This window comes from Tachypleus tridentatus, chromosome 1 (genome assembly GCF_004210375.1).
Source record: "Tachypleus tridentatus isolate NWPU-2018 chromosome 1, ASM421037v1, whole genome shotgun sequence".
In the NCBI taxonomy this organism is placed as follows: domain Eukaryota; kingdom Metazoa; phylum Arthropoda; class Merostomata; order Xiphosura; family Limulidae; genus Tachypleus; species Tachypleus tridentatus.
The window spans coordinates 82,091,838-82,100,952 of NC_134825.1; positions in this window are offsets into that span (position 1 = coordinate 82,091,838).

A 9,115-nucleotide genomic window follows, 5' to 3' on the forward strand; every position below is an offset into this window, starting at 1 on the left:
ACCAAATATCTCGTTATTCTGTAGACGTATCTTATCACTGTTAGAGGAAGTCAGTTCTATTTGAATATACAACAGAAGAGGTTATAAGAATTTCTACAGTAGGAACCATCTCTCATTGAGCTGATAGACTAGAGAGAAAACAGCTAGTCAACAGTATCTACTGCCAACTCTTGGGTTACTTTAATCATATATTAGAATTAACTCTTATAGTGGACTCACCGCTCCAAAATTCGATTTTACGGTAATGGTTACAAGCCACGAACCTTCTGATTCATGTTTTATTACATTAACCACTAAGTTAACTCGGTACACACATGAAAGCTATATAATGTGATGATGTTTGTGTAATTTAACTGTGGGCGTATGTTTTCTTATAGCAAAGCCACATCGGACTATCTACTGAGTCCATCGTGGGGAATCGAACCCCTGATTTTAGCGTTGTAAATCTGTAGAATTATCGCTGTACTAGCAAAGGACTAATTATGGGCGTCTTAATACAAGGTAAATTAAAAAATCTCAAGTTTTAATTGGTCGTTTTTAATCATGTGTAACATGATCATCTGTAGAGTCAAATTCGTTTTAGACAAGTACTAACATCTAGCTGGAAAATAATACTAATGTTTACATTAATGCTTTATCGGCCGGACATGGCCAGTTGGTTAAGATACTCAACTTGTAGTCTGAGGGTCGCGTGTTCGAATCCCCGTCACACCAAGCATGCTCGTCCTTTCAGCCATGAGGACGTTATAACGTTTGATCAATCTTACTGTTCGTTGGTAAAAGATTAGCCCAAGAGGTGACGGTGGATATTGATGACTAGCTGCCTTCCCTCTAGCCTTACACTGCTAAATTAGGGACGGCTAGTGCAGATAGCTCTAGTGTAGCTTTGAGAGAAATTCAAAAAAATAAAATAATGTTTTAACACGAGTTTAACAATACAGGAAACAATGATATACATAGTAGTACCTATAAACTCAAATCATATTACAATACTTCATAACTGAGTTAAGATTATGAATGAAGAAATACTTTTGATCTTTTGTTACACCTTTCAAGGGAACTCAAAGTGCATGAATAAGTAACAAATATTTAATCTTTATCATATTTCTGTTGAGCGAGATCGTATTCCTTTAGAAGATATAGAATAGAAGATCAAAAACTTCTAGAATTGCTATTTTAGCGTACTTACTTCAATGACACCATATTTGCATTACTTAAGATAAATTACTGATATGCTTACCTCTGACATACACGTTTATATTTATATTTTAAAATTTACTTTAAATTGTAGTTTTAACATATAAGGAGTTTAATATGACATTAATATTTAGTATTTCTCTTCGTTTTGTAAAACGTAAATTTCTCATAATTTAAAACGTAGTAGCCGTATGCCGATGTTTTCATTGTCACAAGTATGTTCTTATTGTATTTTACTCAGCTACACTGACAACTTTAAAGGTGGTGATAGTAATAACAAATAACAAGGTTCGGAAAGACATAAATATTATGTGAAACTGAGCTGAATTTCTGTCACGAGGTATCAGTTGCTACAGAACAAGGAGGATATAAATATCGGAATTCTCACGATGTCATTTAAAAGCTGAATATTGAATAATTTATCGTTGGTTGGTTTCATTTAACGTTTGTCGCTTACAAGGTGTCTTAATTCTCTGCTGTTTCAACTCTACTCAGAGTAAGTTTCACAACTACTAAGGCAGCATGGACAAAAAGGACTTTCGTCTGATTTTCCTCTACGAATTCAAACTTGGACGAAACTACACGGAACATCAACCAAGCATTCTGCCATGGATCTGTTACTGAACGTACAGTTCAGCGTTGGTTCCAAAGGTTTCGACATGAAGATGAAAGTCTTGAAGACTGCGAATGTTGTCGAAGAAAGCCATCTTTACATGAAAACATATTTAGGGAAGCAGTTGAGACAGACTCTCGCACAACAGTACGTGAGCTTGCAGAAAAGTTAAGCACAAGCAAATCAAACATTGCTTACCACCTGAGTGCGATTGGAAAGACGAAAAAGTTGGATGAGTGGATTCCGCATGAATTGACTGAAGATAAAAATATTGGCGTTATGAAACCTGTCAAGGATGACGCTCCAAAAATTGAACTAATTGGAAATCGGGGTTTTGCCTCATCCACCTTATTTCCTAGACCTTTCCTCTACAGATTTTTATTTTTTCAGGCACTTTGATAACTTTTTGAACAAAAACGATTTTAAAACCAGGCAGCTGCAGATGAAGCTTTCCGGGAGTTCAATGACCATAGAAACTCTGAGTTCTACACCAGTGGTATAAACGGTATCGTTACACATTGGAAAAAGTATGTTGAAGCAAATGGTGCTTACTTTGATTAAAGCATGTTTTTACAACACTGGTTTATACTTTTCCAAACTTCGCAGTTCAAAAACGACATTTATTTCTGGACTTATAATCATTTTTCTTAAAAGGCTAAAAGAAATACAATTTGTTAAATATTGTTTTAAAACTAACCCTGAAATGTAATTTTTTGAAACTTCTGTTCAATTTTGTTTAAATGTAGAAAGTTGCTTAAGTAAACATTCTTCATTCTAGCTGTGCCTGGAATCTGTTTCACTAATTGTCCAGTAATATTATTCTCTTGCAAGAAGAATTGTTTGTGATGTCCCAAAGTAGATATCTGTTTTTTTTTCTGTAAACAAATCATGTAATGGTCCCAGGTTGTTCTACTCGTGTGCATGAATAGCAACAAAGCTCGTGTGTATGACAAGCAGCGTGGTTGTTCAAAGTTAATTTTAGTAAGTAGTTAAATACAGCTGTCCCCTATTAGGCAGTTTCTAGTATATTTTTTCAGATTTGATTTAGACGTTGTAGATTTTGTTATAACTTAGTTTTAACTTTAACGTGGGGACCAAGATTTTGGTATGTTGCTCTATCTTTAGGTTTATTGCCATTTTTAGTTTTACTGCGTTTTCTTTTATCTTACAGGGATGAAGGCTCACACTGGTGAAAGAGAGATCACTATGGCTTCATTTAATTTCTCTTTCTTGCCAGTCCAACATACTTATTGCAAATACGTTTACTCTTGTTTTGTGTATTATATTTTTATTTCTGTGTGGAGTTTGTTATTAAAGATTGTAGTCTTACATTTTTGTGTTTTGTTTCTTTTCTTACAACAAACTCAACTGAAGTTCATAAAGTAACCTCTGTTACTTCATATTCATTGGACCTACAATTAATGAACTCTTGAAATAGGGTAATAAATCTGCATAAATATACCACGTGCTGAGTGATTATCATGACTGCATCACCCGTGTGGTTGTATAGACATTATAGAAGTACATTACACCTGATAGTATTACACTCATGGTATCATGAGACAAAAGAAAATTATTAATACGCCTATTACAGCAGGTGGAAAGCAAAAGAAATGAAATTGTAGCAAATCATCAAGCATTGATTCACTTATGAAAAAAACTATCAATATAGCTAAGAATATTATACATTTAATAATTGCAAGTTTGTGTGTTTGTTTTTTTTATTCATTATGGGGATAGAAAATGTTCTACATGCTGGCATAACTTTTCTCCTTCTCAGAATGTTTCTAAAATGACATTCTTGTTTCTGATTCTGCTTCCAACGAAGAAAGAAATAAAACAGTGTTTTTTTAAAACATAGTGCAAACCAAACCTCACAAGTGCATAAGATAGCACTACTCTCTGATTTCTAAAGATAATTCTTTATTTGAAAAACCTGTTTAAGGTTAAGAAAGTATAATTATTACATGTAAAAATAAAAGAACTTCATCTCTCTTAGGGTGTATTAACTATCCACCTCACTGAATTCTATTAATCAAAATAGAAAGGATATAGTCTCCAAATATTCCTAAGTCTCTCAACTGTAGATCTCGCTAGAGAGACAACTTAGTATACTGTGTAATTAGACAACAACATCTTCCATGGGAGAGTTAGAAATAACAAATGGGAATGACCCATGATAATGAGTAACTAGAACACCAACAAGTTAGCTACAATCCGAAACCACACACGGACTTTTGAACATTCCGAAAAAGTTTCTTCAACTGATTCAACTAAAAGGAAAATAAACATTTAGTTCGTTTTATATACAATAATATGGATTCAATAATATAAGTCCGTATAAAATTAAAATAAATATTCTACTTACAATGATTTTTTTCCAATTTACTTTATATGTATATGTTTATAACTATAAAAAACAGCATTATATTGTTCGTGATGAGCCCCTAGTTTGGTCCATAAGAATCAAAGTACGAAATTATTTGCTTCTATTCGATTCGTAAGACATAAGACCTGTACGTAGAACAATGATTTTAAGCTTTGCCCATGATATAAAATTAGGAGCAGCCAGAGATAAGATAATTTAATTAACAAAGCTTTATGAATTATCAAGACATAATATTACCAATAAAAGAAGTTGACAAATGTTTACTTATAGACTAAAAGAAAATCAAAAAGCCAGGTTTTTTTTTCAGTATAACATTGCAGTAGCTTAAAACTCGGAGATTTTACTTTCCATAATTTGGACAAGGAAATATATTTTTTTACCATACCTCAAGGAATATTTGCCATAGTTTTTATGCAGTTTACTTTATTTAATCGGATTGTTTGCAAATATCATATAGTTAGTCAAGCGTTGACTTGATCCTTACTTCAGGCCAAGGTTATATACTATAACGTTGATTTAAAAATATTTGTACTTATCTGGTCAAGCTTCTCTCTCTACTTTCTCTACCAGGAGTTTTGATTTCATACTTAAATGAAGAATAACAAAGAGGTTTGCATAATTAAATACAAGCTAAAATATTATCTTCCTTGTATGTTTATGCAATGACTACAGACATAAGTAATGTAGCATTGTGGGATACTGCACCAGAATTTGATTTGACAAAAAAAAAGTGTTATTATCCGAATTCTGTCTGTCCTTAGTGTTCATGTTTATTTTCTTTTTCTGCAGCTAAAACTTTTCAAACCTGCTGTATTATGGGCTTTAAACTACGTTTTGGTTATAGCTTTATTTATTAATATCACAAGCTAAATAAAAAAGTTAGAATTTTGGTTCTGTGACCAGGATTTGTTGTAGCAGAGTTTACTTAAACAATTTTTGTTATGTTTGACCTCAGTATTGGTGAGGGTTTCTCTGCGAAAGGGGCGGTGTATAGTGTGTGTAAAAAGAGCAATGAAAGTGCCAGATAAGGGAGTTTGAATCTCACCATATTCTTCTATACTACGGGAGCGATCAGAAACTTGTCAAACTCGAAATCATACTCAAGGTGTTCAAGATTGTGAAATGCAACAATGATATGCACATCATCATATTTTGCTACTGACGTCACCCCAGGGGTACACATATCTCTTGACTTTTGGAAGAAGAGGAGGAGCTTTTTCAAATAGTTTGCTACAGATGTGTGGTGGCCAGTTTGGATTACTATGAACATGGTATGTGCCAATAGTGAACATAGGAGATGTAAGGACCGAGTTCACACTCTGAGCAAATAACTAGGTGTGAGTGAAGAAGCGGGTATCTTACTCCATATTAGCGCAATTATAACTGAATAAAGTTAGTTGTCTCCAGTCTTGATTCATATACTGCGACTATAAGTATTGTCTACTATATAAATTACCAACTAGTTTGCAACTGCAGTGTTGCAAAAAAAAAAAAAGTGCTGAGAATGAAAGGTTGTGAAGCTTTCGGATGTGGATAGTATAGTGTCTCATTTTATATTGTGGATGAAGTTTAGTGAAGTGTTACCATCTTCTGCACTTACTGAAACAGCACACTATCGTTCGTTTATATGTCCTGCTGCAAATGTTACCTGACTCCTAGGACATTTTTTAAATTGACCTGTAACTATAGACTTTTGGCTATTTTGCTTCCGCTTGAATAATCATTAACATAGTAATGAAAGCAGAAGTGATGCACACCAACCATTTATCTATCATCACAATTATGTAATAACTTAAAACGAACAAACGACTTCCTAGAATATTTAAAGTTACTAGTCAATAACTACGCTAACGCTAAACAATTCGGTGAGTTGCTCTTGGAGTTTCTAGTGTGTTTTCAGGACTACTTGTCCATCTGGATATAATAAAAATAGCTTATAATTTTATAGATACAAATAATATGCACCCAGTAAAACAATTGCCACACAGTTTTACTGGAACATCAAATATTTTTCCAGCACTGAGATTTAACACACATCAAAGAATGTGACCGTACAACTTTCATAGAGCACTTGGTCATATCCATCGATTATTGTGAAAAGGAAGAGGATGATGTCAATGTTTTGTATAGACCATAGGTATATGAAAACAATTATAGACATTGAAGTCTATAAATACTGACAAATGTCTGAGCATGCTGAAAGACACCTATTGGTTCATTACACTAGTTCTTGCTATTAGCAAGTTAAAATGGACGATGAAAGAAGACCCAAGACTGTTTTCAGCACTTGGAAAAGATAGTAAGAATTATTTCCCATGCAATTTTGCCTCTGTAACGAAGCTTCATTTTCGAGAGATGATGGAGCTTGTACTGGTAAGTCTGCAATGGTAGAAGAGATGCAGAAAATTTGTTGAATGTGTCAGGTTATGCTGAGAACCTGATGACGTTTAATGTGTCAGGTTATGCTGAGAATCTGATAATGTTGTTTCCAGCAAGTAAGTAAATTAGTAAGTATCAGCTATACCTAAATCTGATTTAGCAAGATATTATCATATTTTTGTAGATATTTGTTGGACGTGTCATTTCAAACAATTTCCTCTATCGAAATGTGTAAACACCACATAACTAGTAAACCTTGTGCGCTTTTTACTGCGGATCCTGTTCGGCCAAATCTCCAACTCTTATCAACTTGTAGGATAGTTTTTAGCAAAGGCGACGACTTTTGAAACAAGAACCTAGTTTTGAATAAGAACACTTAAAATTCTTATGTTTTATTGATAAAAAATATGAAAACATTATTGCAGTATTACTTGTCTCCTTTCTCACTAGGCCCGGCATGGTCAAGTGGTTAAAGCATTCGAATCCTCGTGATACCAAACATACTCGCCCTTTCAGACGTGGGAGCGTTATAATGTGACGGTCAAGCTCACTATTTGTTGGTAAAAAAGTAACCCAAGGGTTGGCGGTGGCTGGTAATGACTAGTTTCTTTCCCTCTGCTCTTACACAATTAGAGACAGCTAGAGCAGATAGCCGCAAGTAGCTTTGCACGATATTCACAACAAATCCTTTAACAATATTTTACATTTATTCAATTTTTCATTATACAAATCACAGAAAATAAGGCTTAGGATCGAGGGTTGAGTCAAGATAGTTTTTGCTTTTTGTTATTGCAAATAGTTCTTTTTGTGACGTTTTGTTAAAACTTTCCAAGATAGTTCGAAGTTGTTTTCGGTAGTCAGAATCACATGATGTAATTGATTTTACCATTCGAGGAACGACCAACCCTGATGTGGTAACATCAGTGACGACTATTGCGTGGACAACGGGTAATGCTCCTTTTTGGTACATAACTTATAGATCAAACATACATTTTCTCTGCAGTTGAGCCATTTTTATGAACTAAGTTATCAATTTATGAAAGATTAAATTCTCTACACTGTTTAGAGATTTTTCGTAGATATGTCTCTGTGTTTTTGTATTTTTTCTGTAAAATGATAGGAAATAACTTATGTAGACTTTAAAACTGAAGTTTTAAAATATTTTCTCAGAATTTCAAACTGTTTATGAAGTAGTAGGCATAATTTTAGTACCTGACGTAAGGAACTTTCAGGGTTAGGAGCACTAGTTGTTATCAGTGTAGTAGTGGACGTAATTGTAGTAACTGGTGTAAGGAATCGCCATTCAGTTTTTCTCCTCCCTTCTTAGTTAGAATTGGTGTTCAGCCCAGTCGCATGGAAGAAGTTACATGGTTATATTAGCTGACTGATAATGTTGTTTTCAGGAATGCGACATAGTCGTCATCAAACTAACGTCGTTGTACGTACTGTATCCGATAAAAGTCTAATGAATTGTACACTTTCAGATTTTTGAAACAACGCGTTCTTACAGTAAGCACGTTCATCATTGCTATAGTAAGAAGTGGCATACATCCAGATTGGTGACTTATTTCTAGAAAAAGTCAGGTTACGGCCCGACTGGACGTTGTAATGTTTACCCTTACGTATTATGACTGGACTTATTACTAACTAGAGGCAAAACGAACTTGCATTTTCAATGTTGACCTTTGCTCTACAGAACCACGATCATCTGGTCATCTTTGAGTAAAAGAACTCAGCTAGTAAAAGAGCTTGAATAACAGATGACATAATGAAGGGCTTCTTGGTCAAAGATAGTGATTATCACGTGATTGGTGAGTTCCTTTCAATCCGAGTAACATTGATTTTCAAATTAAATATTTGAAACAGAACTCTGAACCTACTAGTGCTAAACCTAAAAAGCAAAACAAAAAACAACAACAAAAAGCACACACACATTAGAAGCAAAAGTTATGCCTTTTCAATCAGATATGGTAGGTTAACATAGCTGGCAGTAACCATTCAAGTTGAGGTTATGCCTTTGCACACTTTCTAGCCATCTCTACTATGCTTAAGAAAAATATATTGTAAATGACATGCTGTCCATTATTATATCGCTATTAAGTCCTAGAGAAGGAAGATCTTAACACAATCCCTGACAAAAACTATCTCTACAACATATTCCATGAGAAAATACAGATACTCTCAAATCTGTGGGGAAGTGCCAGAGGAAAGAGGAACTATACCATTATAGCTCTCAGGAAATCATATTCAGTGTCTCAACCTGTAGAGCTGGACTCTCATGGTCTTGAACATCAAGAACTCTTCTGGGTTAAATTTTCAGTTATTTTGTTATTCACACATTATTTATAATTTAATTTATTTTGTCATTTACACATTATTCATATTTTAATTTATTTTGTCATTTACACATTATTCATATTTTAATTTATTTTGTTATTTGACCTACATTTAGCTTGAATTTCATTTTAATTCTTTTGTGCCCTGTAAGCTAAATGAATGTATGATATGCTGATTTTTTTAAATTTTAAGTCATATTT